At 38.5% G+C, this 18922-nt stretch overlaps 1 pseudogene; it reads left to right on the top strand.

The window, feature by feature from the left end:
- LOC117400006 (probable phospholipid-transporting ATPase IIB) overlaps positions 1-18922 on the top strand; it is a 151784-nt pseudogene that overhangs the window by 890 nt on the left and 131972 nt on the right.

Genomic DNA, 18922 nt, shown 5'->3' with positions numbered 1-18922 from the left:
TTAGACAAAATGGAAAAGTAAAAGTTTGGGCCATTTGGCCTAATTAAGCTTCCACTGTAACCCAGAAAAGCTCAAACTCAAACTACTATGTTTCGGAGTATTATTCTCATCTCTGTTTCGTGAAAGACTAAACGATAGTTTACAATTATATGACTGTGAAATATTTTTTAGACCAATAGGCTATCTGTGCATATTAAGTTTAAATATTATAGTTGTAAATGTACAAACATTTTTGTATAAAGCTATTCCTTTTGGGGTTCCACTTTAAATATGGCGATTAACCTTTTAACCAAATCCACCTTTAAGTCATGTCATTTTAAATAGTGATTAGTTGAGTAAATTGCTAAATTTGTATAAAGAAAAAACAAATACATGGACATGCATACATTCAGCGGCAGAACCCCCATGGGCATTGGTACTCAATTTTGCCCCTTTAATCTATCCGTCTAGGACCTTGTTCCAAACAGATCCGTAATTATTAAATTGAGGAGAATCTTGCTGTTACAGCCAGGTATTCAATTGTTTAGGCCTAAATTGAACAGAGTTCCATTAAGTAATTACCGATTTGTTTGGAACAAGGGCCTGGATTGGAATGCACTGAAACAGTGAACAAAACTGCTCTACTACTGCTCCAGCGAACAAAACGGTATACAGTACGTGTGTCTGGGAATTAAAGGTGTTGTTGGTTTCAACATAGAAAACATCGTTACCTTGTGAGCTAACTGTAAAAAAGGGTACTTGTAAATATTTTCAGCATACCAAAATTATAATAGGCCTGTATCAAAGAGGTAATATATATATATATATAATTTATTTATTTAAGATTTATATTGTGATAAGAGAATTATTGCTTTAGGCCTGCCATGTTACTTACAGTAGGGCCTGAAACTTGAGAACAGAGATGGTGACACAGTGAAACACTGTACTGCAGCCCCTTTTTCTTACATCATGACATTATCGCTGCACCTTTAATTCTAATAAAGATCCATTAATTATTTCTTTGAATTTTATATGTCAGTTTTAAATATGCAAATATCTTGAAGACAGCACCAGCCTATATGTGAAAAGCTGCTGCTTCTCCTGGTGCAGTACCTAATCATTTGACGTGTTGTACTGTAGTTCAAACAAACTACCTGGAACCAGACCATGTGACCTGGATGTACACGTAGTAAGATTTTGCATAGTTGTATTTGAAATATTTGTATCTACTAAAAAAGTTTCTCAGCACAATTAAAAAAGGCACCAGTAATAAAGCTAGTAAAAAGTAATTGAATTGGTTAGCATGGCTCTATTTGATGTTATTTTGGAATCCTTATTTTTTTTTGCTGAATTTAGGTGTAGGCCGACTGTAATTGAAAGGTGTTGGGTTGGTACAGTACAAGTGTAGACAGAACAAGGACAGCACAAACAGTGGTACCATACAATACACAACATATTTGTTCATCACACATTTATTTTTATATTTTCAGACATTGAAAATAAATATCTAGAACCATTTAAAATATTATTCATAGTTCATGGTGAACATTATTTTGCTAATGTGTGCAAGCCATTTCTTTGTGCCATTTAACTTTTCCCTTGTAACATATTCTACTGTACAGTGTGTACAGTAGTTGAAGTTTGCATGGCTCAAGGAAGGCTATCCTTATAGTGGCTTTACAAAAAAAACAAAACCTAGGTCAGTTATTTTCTGTGTGTAAGGGAACAACACTATGGTACATTTTTTATTTTTATTTTTTACACAGGCTGAATATTGCAATGTATGCAGCTTTCAGTTTAATCTCAAAATGTTCTGATAAACTATACTGTTTTCTTCAGAGACTTCTGGCATAAACTTTCATGGAACAAATGGATTATTTAGTTTCCCTTTGAACTCAGCTGGGGGCGTGTTAATCTCTGCTCCAGGATGTGCTCCTACTGACCAGCAGATTGGAGATCAGAAACATCAATCACCTCTTAAAAATGGTTTAAAATGTGATTGAGAGAGTGGTTCAATCATGGGAACTACCACATCCCTTCCCTTTAACCCTTTCATTTTAACATAAAACATTTTAATCACTCCATGCAATGCATGCTAATATTACTTCTTTTAGGGTGTGTAAATGTTGCATGAGACACCTTTTTAATGGATCCTCCTCTGCCCTTTGTTAACTTCTCCCTAAGTCTGTTGTAGCGCAACATGAACTACTGCACTGTACATGTATTCAAACAGATACTGTTTGAATTGTATTTGGAGGCAAACATGACTTTTCATATTCGATTCTATAAGAGAATGTAGAATTAATACATTTCTGATATAAATTCTACTGTACAGAGTAAAGTTTTTCCCTGTTTTTTTGATTGGGTACCAGATTTCAGGGCATGAAGTTAAGGTCATGAAGGGCAAGGCAATGTTGCCTTTGTTGGGTGTGAAAATTCAAGGGCACCTAGGCAGTTCTAAGGGACAAAAATGCAAAATATAAATCCAACCCAAGGGCACCAAGGCAATTTCATACTCATTCACAATACACCAACAAATAAATACAGAGAGCCTACTATGTTGATGGAATGTTAATTCAAACAAACACACATCAATGAGTGATTCACACACTAATTGTTACAAAAATAAAAAAAAAATGTCACTTTTCCATTGTAAAAATAAAATGGTATAAAAAATATCCAATTTAAAAGCAACAAACTTTCATAATGAAAAAATACAGAGGGTAAATTTGGCAAAAAAAGAAATATTCAGTATTTTTATTTTTTTTTACTAAACTCGGTCAGCCTGTTAACAAGAGCTAAATATAGCACTTGTCTGTGTCCTGTAATTAAAGCTTTTTTAAAACCCTCTATGCCATGTGTTTCATAATTTTGTGTAAGCAAGTTCAACTGGATTTCATATAACATGTTGTCCGCTGGTGAAGCCATGCTCACCATGAAAAAATACATATGTTTATAACAGCATAAAATAAGAGATGTCGGTGAAGGGAAAGTTAAAAAAAAAAAACCTGGCTGAAGATTTACCCATGGCTGGAGTTTAATAATGATAGTGGTCAAATGAGTTGTTCGGTCTGCGCAACTGTAGTTTGCTAACCACTGTAACCAGTGACAGTACAAACAACAAGGCTTTGGAAAAAAAAAAAATAGAAATAGCAACTTCGTCAGGCAATGGAGAGCGCTCTGCATCACAATGAACAGCTGTTTACATTTGAGACTATATTATTCCACAGTTTTTGAAATTTACAGTTGCAAAGGATTTACAATTTTGTTATGGTGCATTGCTGGACACTCGATTTAGGAAAAAAAAGGTATGCTGTTTTAAACGCATACACATTCTAACCCCTTTGGTGAAAGCCCATGTTTTACAGTTAAAAAGCAGAACTACGTAAGGTAGTGAGAATGTATTATACAAAAATAAATAAAAACAGAAATCGATCCATTTCTCAAAATTGTGTTTCGTTCACTATTATGTTATCTCTCCTACTCGTTTCATAGCGCAGGGAGCTGCTACTGAACCATGTCATACACAGCTACTTGCTCGTTTTTTTTTTTTGGTGTAAGGATTTGAGCAAAACTAATAATTATGTACCTATTTGTGTGTTCATTTTTATCGTTGGTGTTTTGGAGGGAATAACACCGAATTACAAAACAGCAACGGTCATTGAAATGTCTATATACATTAGCAATGTATATACACTGAAGACATGAAAGGCGTTAGCCGTTGCATTTTAAAGTATTGCAATTTTAAGCATAGAATCAGATCTCCTTATATCATATGTGATCATAGAATATGTGATTATGTAATGTGGTATACATTATACAGTTGTAGTCAAAAGTTTACATACCCTAATGGAAATTTATAATTTCTAGAAATTCCTCGAAAAACAAAGAATTTTAGGAAAAATCTTTGGTAGCAAAAGTTTTGCAAGAAATAGATTATTATTTATTTATTTATTTCAGCAATTGTTTTTGCAAAACTCCAAAAATGCTAATTCAAAAGTTTTCATACCCTTTGATGCTATGATAGTATTGTCTACAAGGTGCTAGACATTTCAATATGATAATGCAGAAGCTAATTCTAGAAAATGCTGGATTGTAGGTGAACATTCTTAGAGAGTATAAAAGGGTTAGGCATGGGATGATTGCTGTCATTACGAATAAGTCAATATGGGAAAAAGTAAAGAGCTATCGGAAAACATTGGGCAGAAAATTATTTATTGTCAAAAAGATGGAGAAGGATACAAGAAGATTTCCAAGCATCTGAGTATCCCAATTCCAACTATTGTTTCTATTATCAAGTGGTACAAGACTCATGGTACTGTCACAATGCTCCCTTGGTCTGGAAGAAAGAAGGTTCTTTCACCAAGAACAAGTAGAAGAATTGTGAGGAAGGTCAATAACAATCTGAGATTGACTGCCGAAGGTATCCAAAGTGAACTGGCTGCAAGTGGGACTGGACTTTCCATTTCAACTATAGATTGAGTATTGCATGGTAAAGGCAAATGATCACAGGTCAAGGAAAAAGTCACTCTTAGGAAAACATCACAAGGACAAATTGCTTAAAGTTTGTAAAATGGCATCTGAATGATGGAGTTCTGGGCAAAGGTTTTGTGGAGTGATGAAACAGAAATCGAGCTGTTTGATCACGCTGATCGTTGTTACGTTTGGAGAAAGTCTGGTGAGATGTTCAAAGAAAAGAACACCATACCTACTGTCAAGCATGGAGGTGGTAATATCCGTCTATGGGGCTGTTTTTCCTGTAATGGCACTGGAAATTTAGTACCAATATCTGTATGTCACACTTTTAACATGCTGAGCTCTAGTGTACTAATTCTGTACTGATAGCTCTTCGTATTCGTAGCCAACGAAGAGTGATGTATCGTTATTGTATGGAAGGGGAAGGTGACTGACTAGATAAGTAGAAATACAGTGCCTTGCGAAAGTATTCGGCCCCCTTGAACTTTGCGACCTTTTGCCACATTTCAGGCTTCAAACATAAAGATATGAAACTGTAATTTTTTGTGAAGAATCAACAACAAGTGGGACACAATCATGAAGTGGAACGAAATTTATTGGATATTTCAAACTTTTTTAACAAATAAAAAACTGAAAAATTGGGCGTGCAAAATTATTCAGCCCCCTTAAGTTAATACTTTGTAGCGCCACCTTTTGCTGCGATTACAGCTGTAAGTCGCTTGGGGTATGTCTCTATCAGTTTTGCACATCGAGAGACTGACATTTTTGCCCATTCCTCCTTGCAAAACAGCTCGAGCTCAGTGAGGTTGGATGGAGAGCATTTGTGAACAGCAGTTTTCAGTTCTTTCCACAGATTCTCGATTGGATTCAGGTCTGGACTTTGACTTGGCCATTCTAACACCTGGATATGTTTATTTGTGAACCATTCCATTGTAGATTTTGCTTTATGTTTTGGATCATTGTCTTGTTGGAAGACAAATCTCCGTCCCAGTCTCAGGTCTTTTGCAGACTCCATCAGGTTTTCTTCCAGAATGGTCCTGTATTTGGCTCCATCCATCTTCCCATCAATTTTAACCATCTTCCCTGTCCCTGCTGAAGAAAAGCAGGCCCAAACATGGGCCTCTTGGCTGCATCTCTGATCAGTCTTCTCCTTGTATGAGCTGAAAGTTTAGAGGGACGGCCAGGTCTTGGTAGATTTGCAGTGGTCTGATACTCCTTCCATTTCAATATTATCGCTTGCACAGTGCTCCTTGGGATGTTTAAAGCTTGGGAAATCTTTTTGTATCCAAATCCGGCTTTAAACTTCTCCACAACAGTATCTCGGACCTGCCTGGTGTGTTCCTTGTTCTTCATGATGCTCTCTGCGCTTTAAACGGACCTCTGAGACTATCACAGTGCAGGTGCATTTATACGGAGACTTGATTACACACAGGTGGATTCTATTTATCATCATTAGTCATTTAGGTCAACATTGGATCATTCAGAGATCCTCACTGAACTTCTGGAGAGAGTTTGCTGCACTGAAAGTAAAGGGGCTGAATAATTTTGCACGCCCAATTTTTCAGTTTTTTATTTGTTAAAAAAGTTTGAAATATCCAATAAATTTCGTTCCACTTCATGATTGTGTCCCACTTGTTGTTGATTCTTCACAAAAAATTACAGTTTCATATCTTTATGTTTGAAGCCTGAAATGTGGCAAAAGGTCGCAAAGTTCAAGGGGGCCGAATACTTTCGCAAGGCACTGTATGCTTGTCTCAGCAGCTTATGACAAACACGTTCATAGGGACCCTTCTACATTGTCTCCATTTATGTCCCTATGGAATCTGTACAGATTAAGGATGAATCCACATAGAGAAATGTTCAACTTCTTCTTTTTTTAATTAAAAAAAGCAGGAAAGGACACTTTAAATAAAGGTTGACGTCTTAAAAAAAAAATTATAACAGGAACATGAAGCAAATGTTATTGGAAATGATCTAATTACAGAAATAAAATACCTTTGAACTTTAATGGAACAAATTAGCATGGGTTTTGCTGCAAGCATTGAAGAAGTTCATATAATTGGCAGTCTGTGCCTGGAGCAGTGCTGGGGGTGGGAAGCGAATTTGAAGGGAATGTGATACACCACAGGGACTGAACTGCCTTTTCTGTATCACAGTAACCACCAATGACTTCCAGCATTCAAGATTTGGGTGTCCATTTAGAGTTTGGGAGCTGTTTTTTTTTATTATTATTTTTTTAATTTAGTCATCGCCAATGATTTTACCCCAGTTTTCTCCCTAATTTGGAATTGCCAATTGTATTTTATTAATCCTGGTTCACCGCTGCAACCCCCCCAGCGACTCGGGGATTGGCAGCTGACCCACACGTCCTCCGAAACGTGTCCCTGCCTAGCCATCTTTTTTCGCACTGCAGATCTAAAGCGAAGCCATCAGACCTATAGTGCCGGAGGACAACACAGATCTGAATGGCTCTACAGCAGGCCCGCAGGCGCCCTTATCAGCCACAGGAGTCGCTGGTGAGTGGTGAACCATGGATTGCCCTGCCGACCTAAGCCCTCCTTACCTGGGCGGCGCTCTGCCAATTGTGCGCCGCCCCTTGGGAACTCCCGGTCACGGTCGACAATGAAATAGCCTGGATTTGAACCTGTGATCTCCAGGCTATAGGGTGCATCCTGTACTCCACGTGGAGCGCCTTTACTGGAAGCACCACTCAGGAGCCCTGGGGGCTGTTAGTTAACTAAGCATACTATTATAAAGCGATTAAAAACTGGCAGCCCTGCTGAATTAAGTAATGTTTGGTCTGTTTACAGTATGGATCTCAAAGTATAATATTTCAAAGTATAATTTGACCTGTTGTGTACTTACGTTTTGTTTTTTTTTCCATTTAAAAAAAAAATTATCTGGTACTATACCAGGCAAAAATAAATAGGCCTACTGTTTGCACACCTTACTTGGACCTTCTTGGACATGGAGTGAAATTGTCCCCACCTTCAAATCTTCATCCCCATTGTCCCTGTCAAGCAGCTTCTTAACATAATGACTGACATGTTTTGACCCCAAAGTGAAACGACCTAGGAAGGGAGACGTAACGGATGAAAGAAAGACAAGCAAACAGTTGTTGGCTTCTTCAACAACCTAGCGTAGAATACTATCAAACTTAAAGGAGTGCTAACAAAGGGTTTTAAAACCATTTTAGTACCACTTATTGTAGCATTATCAATATTATCACTGCACCCCCCCCCCCCTTTCTACTGTTTACAATATGTAGGTTCTCTGCTTGTATTTTATACTGCATTGTGGAATGTGCAGATATTTCAAAGGCAACACTTTACTGTAGATGAAAAGTTGCTGAGCTTCATTATGCACACTTCATATGTTGTAGTTCAAACTGACTCCAATGGTCTAGCTGCATTTTAAATATTTGTATATCCTGAATTAACAAAAATAAATAAAATAAGTGACAAACCAAAATACTGCTAGAACAACAAAACAATACATAATGTTGAGAAATTTTGACTACGCTTGTCTCTATACAGGTAGCTCAGTGCAGGTTTTCCAGTGCAGGATCCAACACACAACAAACTACAGCAGCACACAGATCAACAAATTAAATGCAAAACAAGAGACTGACTACAAATAAGCTTTTTCTTTCATTTACCTACGCCCTGTACTAGAGGTCCAAATTATACTTCTTTTCCAGTGTTTTAGGACAAAACAAATCTGTTTAAATCAGGTAACATTCATTTTCACAATAATTAGTACCCTGGAATATATTGAGTGTGTGACTAAAAAGGTAAAACACCAGGCTCCCTAAAAAAAATCCTTGGAATTAATTGGTTAAAAAATATCGTGAACAGGTCCTGTCTTTATATTTGATTTACTGTAGTTCCCATATTTTAGTGCTTTCTCTTTGTGTATTTTCTGTTCAACTTCAAAGTTGAAATAAAAATGTAAAAACTAAATAAAGGAAAACCACATTGGTTTACAGTTTGGACCTAGCATGTTATGTGTGATTTTGTTTCTTACAAAAAAAAAAAAGTTTTCAACAGAAATTAGAAATATAGAGAGAAACCACATTGGTTACAGTTTGCATATAGCCCCTCGCAATTATTTTAAACAATATGATATGTAGTGGCTTCCAGACATATAGTATGTGGTTATTGTCTACACATCAAGTGCTTATTTTTTTTTAAGCCATAGAAATTTGAATATACAATTAAATATAGAAGGAAACCACAGTGGTTGCTGTGTCCAACTGTGATACAAACCCTTAAAAATAACGTAAATTCAGAGGCTTTTAGCAACAGTAATCTATGTGTGGTCACAATCCCTCACAAAAGTTTTCAGTCAAAAAATTGTATGTAAAAAATATAGTAGGAAACCAGAATGGACTCGGTTAACATTTGCAAATTGTCGGTGTATATCAGCTGGTCTTTACTTCTGCAGTCTGGTTTTTGATATACGGTAACTGCATTTTGGTAAATTTTTCAAGCTGATTTCAGTACCTACTTTTAAATAGTAGGATGATGATTACAGGGATGTGAATATCAAGGCTTTGAGTATCAAAGATGATAAGATCTAGGTAATCTCATCTAAGCCAGCGGTTCTCAATCTGTGGTCCGTCGGCTCCCTTCAGGTGGTCCATGGAAAGGTTACTATTATGGAAAGGAAGTGGCAGCATAGTTTATAGATCACATTGCAAACCCAAAATCTGAGACCTTAAAAACTCAGCTACAGAAGCAGGATGAAAATGCATACAGTGCCTATAGAAAGTCTACACCCCTTTCAAAATGTTCACCTTTTGTTGCCTTATAGCCTGGAATTAAAATGCATTTTTTTTTTCATTTATCTACACATCCTACCTACCCCACAACTTCCAAGTGAAAAAAAAAATATTCAAAAAATTTGTAGAAAATTAATTAAAAATAAAAACTGAAATAGCTTGGTTGGATAAGTGTCCACCCCCTTGTAATAGCAATCCTAAATTAGCTGAGGTGTAATCAATTGCCATCAAAATCACACACCAAGTTAAGTGGCCTCCACCTGTGTTAAATTGTAGTGATTCACATGATTTCAGGATACATTCAGCAGTTCCTGTAGGTTCCCTCTGCTGGGTAGTGCATTTCAAAGCAAAGACTCAACCATGAGTACCAAGGTGCTTTCAAAAGAACTCTGGGACAAAGTTGTTGAAAGGCACAGATCAGGGGATGGGTATAAAAAAATATCAAAGGCCTTGAATACACTATGTAACACAATTTTTGTTCCTAGGTAGTAAGTGTTATTTCCTAATTGCTTATGCCTCAAAAGTATAGAAAGTGGCTATTATTCCCCACAAACTTTGCTTTTGTTACCTATTTCCAATGAGAAAACGGGCGAATTTGTGTCTTTACGTTCACATTGTGTATTTATTATTTGTAGTTCTTCACCAGAGTCTCAACCAGCTCCACATAGTTTTCGGCCTTGTGATTGCCCAGGAAGCCCCGAACCACTGCGACAAAGCTGTTCCAAGCCGCTTTCTCCTTACTAGTGAGCTTCTTGGGGAATTCATTGCACTCCAGGATCTTCTTTACCTGTGGTCCGACGAAGACACCGGCTTTGACCTTTGCCTCAGACAGCTTAGGGAAGAAGTCTTGAAGGTACTTGAAGGCTGCCGACTCCTTATCTAGAGCTCTGACAAATTGTTTCATAAGGCCCAATTTGATGTGCAGTGGTGGCATCAGCACCTTCCGGGGGTCCACCAATGGCTCCCACTTGACGTTGTTCCTCCCCACAGAGAACTCGGTCCGCTTGGAAGGGTCCACCATGCAGAAGTAGCAGTTGCTTGAGTGGTCAGTGGGTTCCCGCCAAATTCTTGGGATAGCGAACTTCATGGCTCTCTTTTCCCCTCTGTACCATCCTACAAAAATACATTTATTTCACCCATGACTAATGTGTAAGAGATTCTCGCAACATTTTTCATATATGATATATTTTTTCAATAACATTGAAAATTGTAAAACATTTTAAAATTAAAAACTTTTACAATTTTAAAAATTAACAAATTTTATAACACAAAATTCCGAGCAACAATTGTCCATCTTACCTTCCAGAGTTTTTTTGCAGTGCTCACAGGTCCCTGACAGGCATGCCGAAATATGTCTTGATCCCCGACAGGCATGCCGAAATATGCCTTGTAGGCCTCACACATCTTAGCAGATGCTTCCACGGAGTACTTTTTCGCTCTTGTCTTGATAATTTGGCCGCAGACATAGCAAAATGCGTCTGCCGGATGCTTGCAGCCTCTTGATGCCATCTCAGAAAAATGCAGATATGTATCCACTTAGGCAGCTGGAACTAAACTGAACTGGTGGGCTTAAGGCCCCTGTATTTATACTACTATTTATATTACTGGAAAGTTCTAGAAAGTTCTAGAAGTTACTCCAAGTTTACTCAGCACTGAATCTAGCTGGAATGTTCTGGAAAATAGGTAAATTTCAAAATATCACTGTCCTGGTCACAAAAGCAAAGTTTGTGGGGAATAATAGCCATTTTCTATACTTTTGAGGCATAAGCAATTAGGAAATAATACTTAATACCCAGGAACCAAAAAAAAAAAAAGAAATTGTTACACGGTGATATCCCTTGGAGCACGGTCAAGACGATTATTAAGAAGTGGAAGGTGTATGGCACCACCAAGACCCTGCCTAGATCAGACCGTCCCTCCAAACTGGATGACCGAGCAAGAAGGTGACTGATCAGAGAGGCTACCAAGACTTTGCAAGAGCTACAGGCTTTTATGGCCAAGACCGGTCAAAGTGTGCATGTGACAACAATATCCCAAGCATCCACAAATCTGGCCTGTATGGTAGGGTGGCAAGAAGGAAGCTATTACTCAAGAAAGCCCACCTTGAATCCTGTTTGCAGTATGCAAAAAAACACTCAGGAGATTCTGTAGCCATGTGGCAAAAAGTTTTGTGGTCTGACAAAACTAAAATGGAACTTTTTGGCCTAAATGCAAAGCATTATGTTTGGCGCAAACCCAACACTGCATCACCCAAAGAACGTGGCAGCATCATGTTATGGGGATGTTTCTCATCGGCAGGGACAGGGGCACTTGTCAGGATATAAGGGAAAGTGAATGGAGCAAAGTACAGAGAAGTGCTTGAGGAAAACCTGCTGCCCTCTGCAAGAAAGCTGAAACTGGGACGGAAGTTCACCTTTCAGCATGATAACGACGCAAAGCACAGAGCCAAAGCTACACTGGAGTGGCTAAGGAACAAAAAGGTAAATGTCCTTGAGTGGCCCAGTCAGAGCCCCGACCTAAATCCAGTCGAGAATTTGTGGCATGACTTGAAGATTGCTGTTCATCAACGCTCCTCAAGGAACTTGACAGAGCTTTAACAGTTTTGTAAAGATGGTCAAATATTGGCAAATCTAGGTGTGCAAAGTTGGTAGAGACCTATCCCAACAGACTCACAGCTGTAATTGCTGCCAAAGGTGCTTGCACCAAGTATTAACTCGGGGGTGGAGACTTATCCAATTATGATCTTTCAGTTTTGTATTTTTAATATATAATTGTTTTTTCTAAATAAAATCTTTTTTCCCCTTAACAGTGTGGAGTATGGTGTATAGATAAGTGGAAAAAAATCCTCATTTTAAATGCATGAAACTCTGAGGCACTGACACAACAAAATGTGAAAAAAGTTTAAGGGGGTGTAGACTTTCTATAGGCACTGTATGTGTGTGTGTGTGTATATATATATATATATATATATATATATATATATATAATACAGAGGCTGATTCAGAATCAGAGGCCGAGCCAGAATAAATGTCTTGTATATGTTTAAAATTAAAGGACATTGTAAAATTGTTGGAATATTGTTTCAAAATTGTATAATGCAATACAAATTATAAATTAAACAGTTGATGTGTGGCCAAAAGTTTCTCACTGATAATTTACCCTTTCTCAGTCAAGACATCAAGTTTCTCAGTATCTAAAAAGCTTAGAGGGAACACTGGATAACATATATGGATGTCATTTTTATTCCAGCATCAGACATCGAGCCAACCGAACAGATGCTAGTTAGTCTAGTAGGCAGATTTTTTTGGATGTCTGCCATAAGTGTTCTACTTTAAAGTGGTGTGTGTATTATTTATGTGGAGAGGTAGTTGCTAGTCCCACTCTTATTGGCCAAGTGTAAATGTCAACTTAAAAAGCACTCAAGTTTTTTTTTTTTTTTTGGATGTAACGTCTGTCACAGCCAAGTAATTACCACCAATGATGATTATTATTATTATTATTTTTTTTTTTTTTTTTTTGGTAATTTACAGTAGATGTTTTTTTTTAAAATTTTTTTTATTGAAGACATTCAGAGGTACTGTACTAAAAATGTAAGATTGATAATTTTGCCAGTTCACAGAATTCTAGCTTTCAATTGACTATGTTACAAAAATCTGTGTGTTCTTAGTAACGTCTGTCACAATGCTAATTAATCAATATCTACCCTTAAAGACTGCATTTGGTTTCAATTCTGGTGTGGTTATCATAGCTGGCAACACGCCTCATATACTGTACAGAAAGGTTCTGTCATTGTTTCCAAATACAGTTTGGAAAACTCCGGTTCCACCCACACACACCCACACCCACACACCCACACATATATATATATATATATATATATATATATATATATATATATATATAATTTCTTTTTTTTATTTGAAACATTAATGGGATTGTTTCTTTTCAAGTACAGGTATGTCTTGTTCCCTAATGGTTTGTCTAACAAGCCAATGAATTATACGATTTTTGTTATTGGTTGCAATCACAAGATGAATAACAACCACACTTACGGTATCATTTAAAACCAAAGAATTCAAGGGGTGAAATTAGATTTGATTTTCAGTAGTTCAGTCAATGTAAACTGACATTGAACATGCTATTGTTTTTTTCTTCATGGTAATATTCTCAATATGCCTACTGTTGTCTGCACAGGTCTAAAATGAACAATTTATCTAAATAAAGGTATTCTACTCAGGGCTCCTAGTGGCTTATCTAGTAAACACAACACCGGCCTGGAGTGCAGTGTGAGTCATACAATCACAAGCTTGCTGGTTCGAATCCTGGTCCTGCTGAGTTGCCAGTCTTGGCTGGGGGCTCACAGAGGGGATGCATTGGTCTTTGCACTACAATGGGCTGGGGAAAAAAATCATTTCGGCTTGGTTAACCTAATAACACATCAGCAACCCCTACTGGTCAGACGCCTCACAAGTCCAGGGAGAACATTCTCAAGCTGCAGACCTTTGTCTCCAGGGTTCACTAACATCTGTTTCTAAAGTTCAGTGGGTGAAAAGAGGAAATTGGAACGGAGGTCATCTGTTGATCTTCAGTGCTCCTGATACAGTAGGTGTTGATTCAACATTCCTTTTGGGCATTTTTTTTTTGTTTTTTTATGGCGGTAAGAATTGAGTATGAGTATCTTATTCATTACCAAAGGGTAAAAGGAAGCATAAGTGACAACTGATAAAAACACATTTTGGTGTCAACATGAACTGATTTTTACAAATTTTTTTTTTTTTTTTTTTTTTAAGTAAGCACTGATCTACTCTATATTTTGTATTTCTATGTTTTACTTGTTTGAAAGAGCTAGAACAAATTGTTTAAAAACTTTAGCTTTATTATAGTCTTTTATGCTGAACAGAATTTTCCACAGTTAACAAATTAATTGTTAGTGTTATGCTTAGTTTTAAGATTATGAATGTTTTTTTTTTTTGTAAAAAAAAAAAAAAGATTAAATAACTGAAGCAGAATAGTTTAGCCAGTTGCTCCAAATTGTCTGTGTTAAAACAGCTTTCATTTGTGCAAACAATCTTTCATATAAACTGGGCATTAGTCAAATACTGGCACATGTAGAAAAACATTGGAAAGGCCAATACAAACATACATTTTTCAGGATTTTTGAACCTGTTGTAAGGTAGCAAACATTCCATTAATCAACATGTCAGATTCAATTATTTAAAAAGGAATTTCTTTTGTCTACTTTGAGAGCTGTAACAAATATGGGTTCCTGTTTGTGGCCCGTTTATTGGTAATGTGTAGCGAATAGTTGAATGAATAGACTTCTACGGCATTTACTTTCCAGAACTGCCTATTCAGATTTGTCTGGTGGACTGATACATACATGATTTATTTAAATTTAATAATCTGCAATTATTTCTATTATTTTCTCCCAATTTGGCATATCCAATTCATTTTAGGCTCAGCTCACCGCTACCACCCCCGCACTCCCGACTCGGGAGTGGCGAAGACGAACACACGCTGTCCTCCGAAGCGTCTGCTGTCAGCCGACCGCTTTTTTTCACACTGCAGACTCACAGGCAAGCCCGCAGGTGCCTGGTCAGACTACAGGGGTCGCTGGTGCGCGATGAGCTAAGCCCTCCCCCCCAGGCGGCGCGCGGCCAATTGCGCGCTGCCCCCTGGGAGCTCCCGTCTACGGTCGGCAATAGAATAGCCTGGACTCGAACAGGCGACCTCCAGGCTATAGGGCGCATCCTGCACTCCACTCGGAGTGCCTTTACCAGATGCGCCACTCAGGAGCGAGTACGTTTATTTTAATCAAACATGGAAAGCCCATCAAGATTTGTTTGAGAAGTATTCATTCTCTGTATCATTTCTCCTTAACAAAAGCATGCACCACATTGGTTGTTATTGGTTGTCAAAATAGTGAGTATAACAACATTTCAGTCTCCTCTTTCTTTTTTTTTTTTTTAGTCGTGGCCAATTATTTTTTATTATTTTCTCCCCAATTTGAAATGGCCAATTTTTTTTTAAGCTCAGCTCACCGCTGCCACCCCTGCGCTGACTCGGGAGGGTGAAGACAAACACATGCTGTCCTCCGAAGCCTGTGCCGTCAGCCGACCGCTTTTTTTCACACTGCGGACTCACCATGCAGCCACCCAAGAGCTACAGTGTCGGAGGACAACGCAGCTCTCGGGCAGCTTACAGACAAGCCCGCAGACGCCCGGCCAGACTACAGAGGTCGCTGGTGCGCGGTGAGCCGAGGACACCCTGGTCGACCTAACCATCCCTCCCCCTGGGCGGCGCTTGGCCAATTGAGCGCCGCCCCCTGGAAGCTCCCGTCCTCGGTCAGCAAAGGAATAGCCTGGACTCGAACTCGCGACGTCCAGACTATAGAGCGCATCCTGCACTCCACGCGGAGCGCCTTTACTGGATGCGCCACTCGGGAACCCCTTCAGTCTCTCTCTTTAAGAAATAGACGGTCTAATTGATTAATTCTTGTAATCTACTGTACATTTTTCTGCTCAACAGTTTTTTTTTTTCAAATTAACTGAGGCTGAATTGTATTTCACATAAGCATTTCCAGCAAATATTTATTGCAATGCAGCAGTAATATTAAATATAGGTTAAATGCATCCAGTTGCATACTGTACTAGTAGTTTCTACTTCATGGTGCACTGTTGTTCATAACTTGGTATTTTGGCATAACATGAATATTACGCTTTCCTGTGATGTTTTGAATGGTGAGTCTTCCTGTTGAGCATTAAAGCACATTCTTGGAACTGTTAGTAAGACTGGAATTTTACCTGCATGCACTTCAACCTGTCCTGGTACATAGAGAGCTATAAAATGTGCAGTTTACTGTCATTCCCTGATGCATCAGGGTTTTTACATGATCAGTACTTTGTGGATGTGTGTTTAAAAAGTTGCTAATTTTTGCTCAATCCATAAAAAGTACAACTACTCTGCAGTGTGTATGTATATATATATATATATATATATATATATATATATATATATATATATATATATATATATACACACACAGTGCCTTGAAAAAGTACTCCACCCCCAACACTTTTTCCACATTTTGTTGTCTCAGATTCAGAATTTGAAATAGATTAAATTAGGATTTTTTCCCACTGATCTACAAAGCCTTGAGCACCATGACAAATCAAAAGAAAAATTCCAAAAGCTTTCAACAATTTACTAAAAATGAAAAACAGAAATTATCAGATTAAAAAAGTATTCATACCCTTTGTAATTGCAAGCCTAAATTTGCTCAGGTACAATATATTACCTCAATAAGTCACACAATTTGTTGATGGACTCCATCTGTTTAAGAAATTAGTGGATCGCCTGCTTTAAATTAATCTGTGAGGATAAATACCGCTCTCTCTGGTCCCACAGTATGGAAGAGACTTTCAAAAGAAAGAATCAAAATGAAGGCGAAAGAGCATTCTAAGCAAGTCAGGGATGTGATTATAGAGAAGCACAAATCTGGGGAAGGGTACAAAACCATTTCAAAGGCATTGTAAATCCCTTGGAGCTCAGTGCAGTCCATCATACAGAAGTGGAAAAAATACAAAACTACCACCACACTGCCTAGATCAGGCCGCCCCTCTAAAATTAGTTGCCGGACAAGAAGGGCACTTCTTAGGGAAGCTACTGTGAGGCCAACTGTGACTCTGAATGAGTTACAGAAGTCAGTGACTGCGATGGACGATGATGTTCATGTATCAACAATCTCCAAGGCATTACACAAAAAGGGCCTTTATGGGAGAGTGGCAAGGAAGACGCCCTGGCTGAAAAAAACCCATATCCTTGCCCGCAAAGAGTTCGCAAAACTTCAGAAGATACTGCAGTTATGTGGCAGAACGTCTTGTGGTCTGATGAGACTAAAGTGGAACTTTTTGCCCTGAGCGCTAAGCGGTATGTGTAGCACAAATCAAACACTGCACACCAGCCAGGTAACACTATCCCCACCGTAAAGTATGGCGGTGGTAGCATCATGTTATGGGGATGCTTTTCAGCAGCAGGGACTGGCAATATTGTCAGTATTGATGGGAGGATGAAGGGCGCACAATACAGAGAAATCCTGGATAAAAACCTGCACCCCTCTGCCAAAAAATTCAAACTGCGGAAGAAGTTTGTCTTTCAACAGGACAATGATCCAAAGCACACTGCCAGAGGAACACTGGAGTGGCTTAAAATTAAGAAAATAGATGTCCTTGAGTGGCCTAGTCAGAGTCCTGACCTTAATCCCATCGAAAATCTGTGGCAAGACCTCAAAATTGCTGTCCATCACCGTTCCCCAACTAACTTGACATATCTTGAGCAATTTTGCAAGGAGTAATGGGCAAATGTTGGTCCATCACGGTGTGAGACTTATCCGAAAAGACTACTGGCTGTAATAACTGCCAGAGGTGGTTCAACCAAGTATTGACCCAGGGGGATGAATACTTAAAAAATGATGACATTTACGTTTTTTAATTTTTATTATTTTATTGTTTACTATTTTCTTTCTTTTTGACGGGACTCTGTGAAGAAGAATGTGTGACTCACAAATAACAATTCCCAATCTAATGCATCAAAATCCCAGGCTGTGAGACTCTTAAATGTGAAAAACGGGATGGGGGCCGAATACTTTTTCAAGGCACTGTATGTGTGTGTATATATATATACAGTACTGTGCAAAAGTTTTAGGCAGGTGTGAAAAAATGCTGTAAAGTAAGAATGCTTTCAAAAATAGACATGTTAATAGTTTATATTTATCAATTAACAAAATGCAAAGTGAGTGAACAGAAGAAAAATCTACATCAAATCAATATTTGGTGTGACCACCCTTTGCCTTCAAAACAGCATCAATTCTTCTAGGTACACTTGCACACAGTTTTTGAAGGAACTCGGCAGGAAGGTTGGCCCAAACATCTTGGAGAACTAACCACAGTTCTTCTGTGGATTTAGGCAGCCTCAGTTGCTTCTCTCTCTTCATGTAATCCCAGACAGACTCGATGATGTTGAGATCAGGGCTCTGTGGGGGCCATACCATCACTTCCAGGACTCCTTGTTCTTGTTTACGCTGAAGATAGTTCTTAATGACTTTCGCTGTATGTTTGGGGTCGTTGTCATGCTGCAGAATAAATTTGGGGCCAATCAGATGCCTCCCTGATGGTATTGCATGATGGATAAGTATCTGCCTGTACTTCTCAGCATTGAGGAGACCATTAATTCTGACCAAATCCCCAACTCCATTTGCAGAAATGCAGCCCCAAACTTGCAAGGAACCTCCACCATGCTTCACTGTTGCCTGCAGACACTCATTCGTGTACCGCTCTCCAGCCCTTCGGCGAACAAACTGCCTTCTGCTACAGCTAAATATTTCAAATTTTGACTCATCAGTCCAGAGCACCTGCTGCCATTTTTCTGCACCCCAGTTCCTGTGTTTTCGTGCATAGTTGAGTCGCTTGGCCTTGTTTCCACGTCGGAGGTATGGCTTTTTGGCCGCAAGTCTTCCATGAAGGCCACATCTGACCAGACTTCTCCAGATGACAGTACCAGGGTCCCACTGTTTTCTGCCAATTCTGAGCTGATGGCACTGCTGGACATCTTCCGATTGCAAAGGGAAGTAAGCATGATGTGTCTTTCATCTGCTGCAGTAAGTTTCCTTGGCCAACCACTGCGTCT

This window comes from Acipenser ruthenus, chromosome 4, assembly GCF_902713425.1.
Source record: "Acipenser ruthenus chromosome 4, fAciRut3.2 maternal haplotype, whole genome shotgun sequence".
Classification (NCBI taxonomy): Eukaryota; Metazoa; Chordata; class Actinopteri; order Acipenseriformes; family Acipenseridae; genus Acipenser; species Acipenser ruthenus.
Note: the sequence above shows the minus strand (reverse complement) of the source record. Positions and strands in the feature narration are given on the sequence as shown.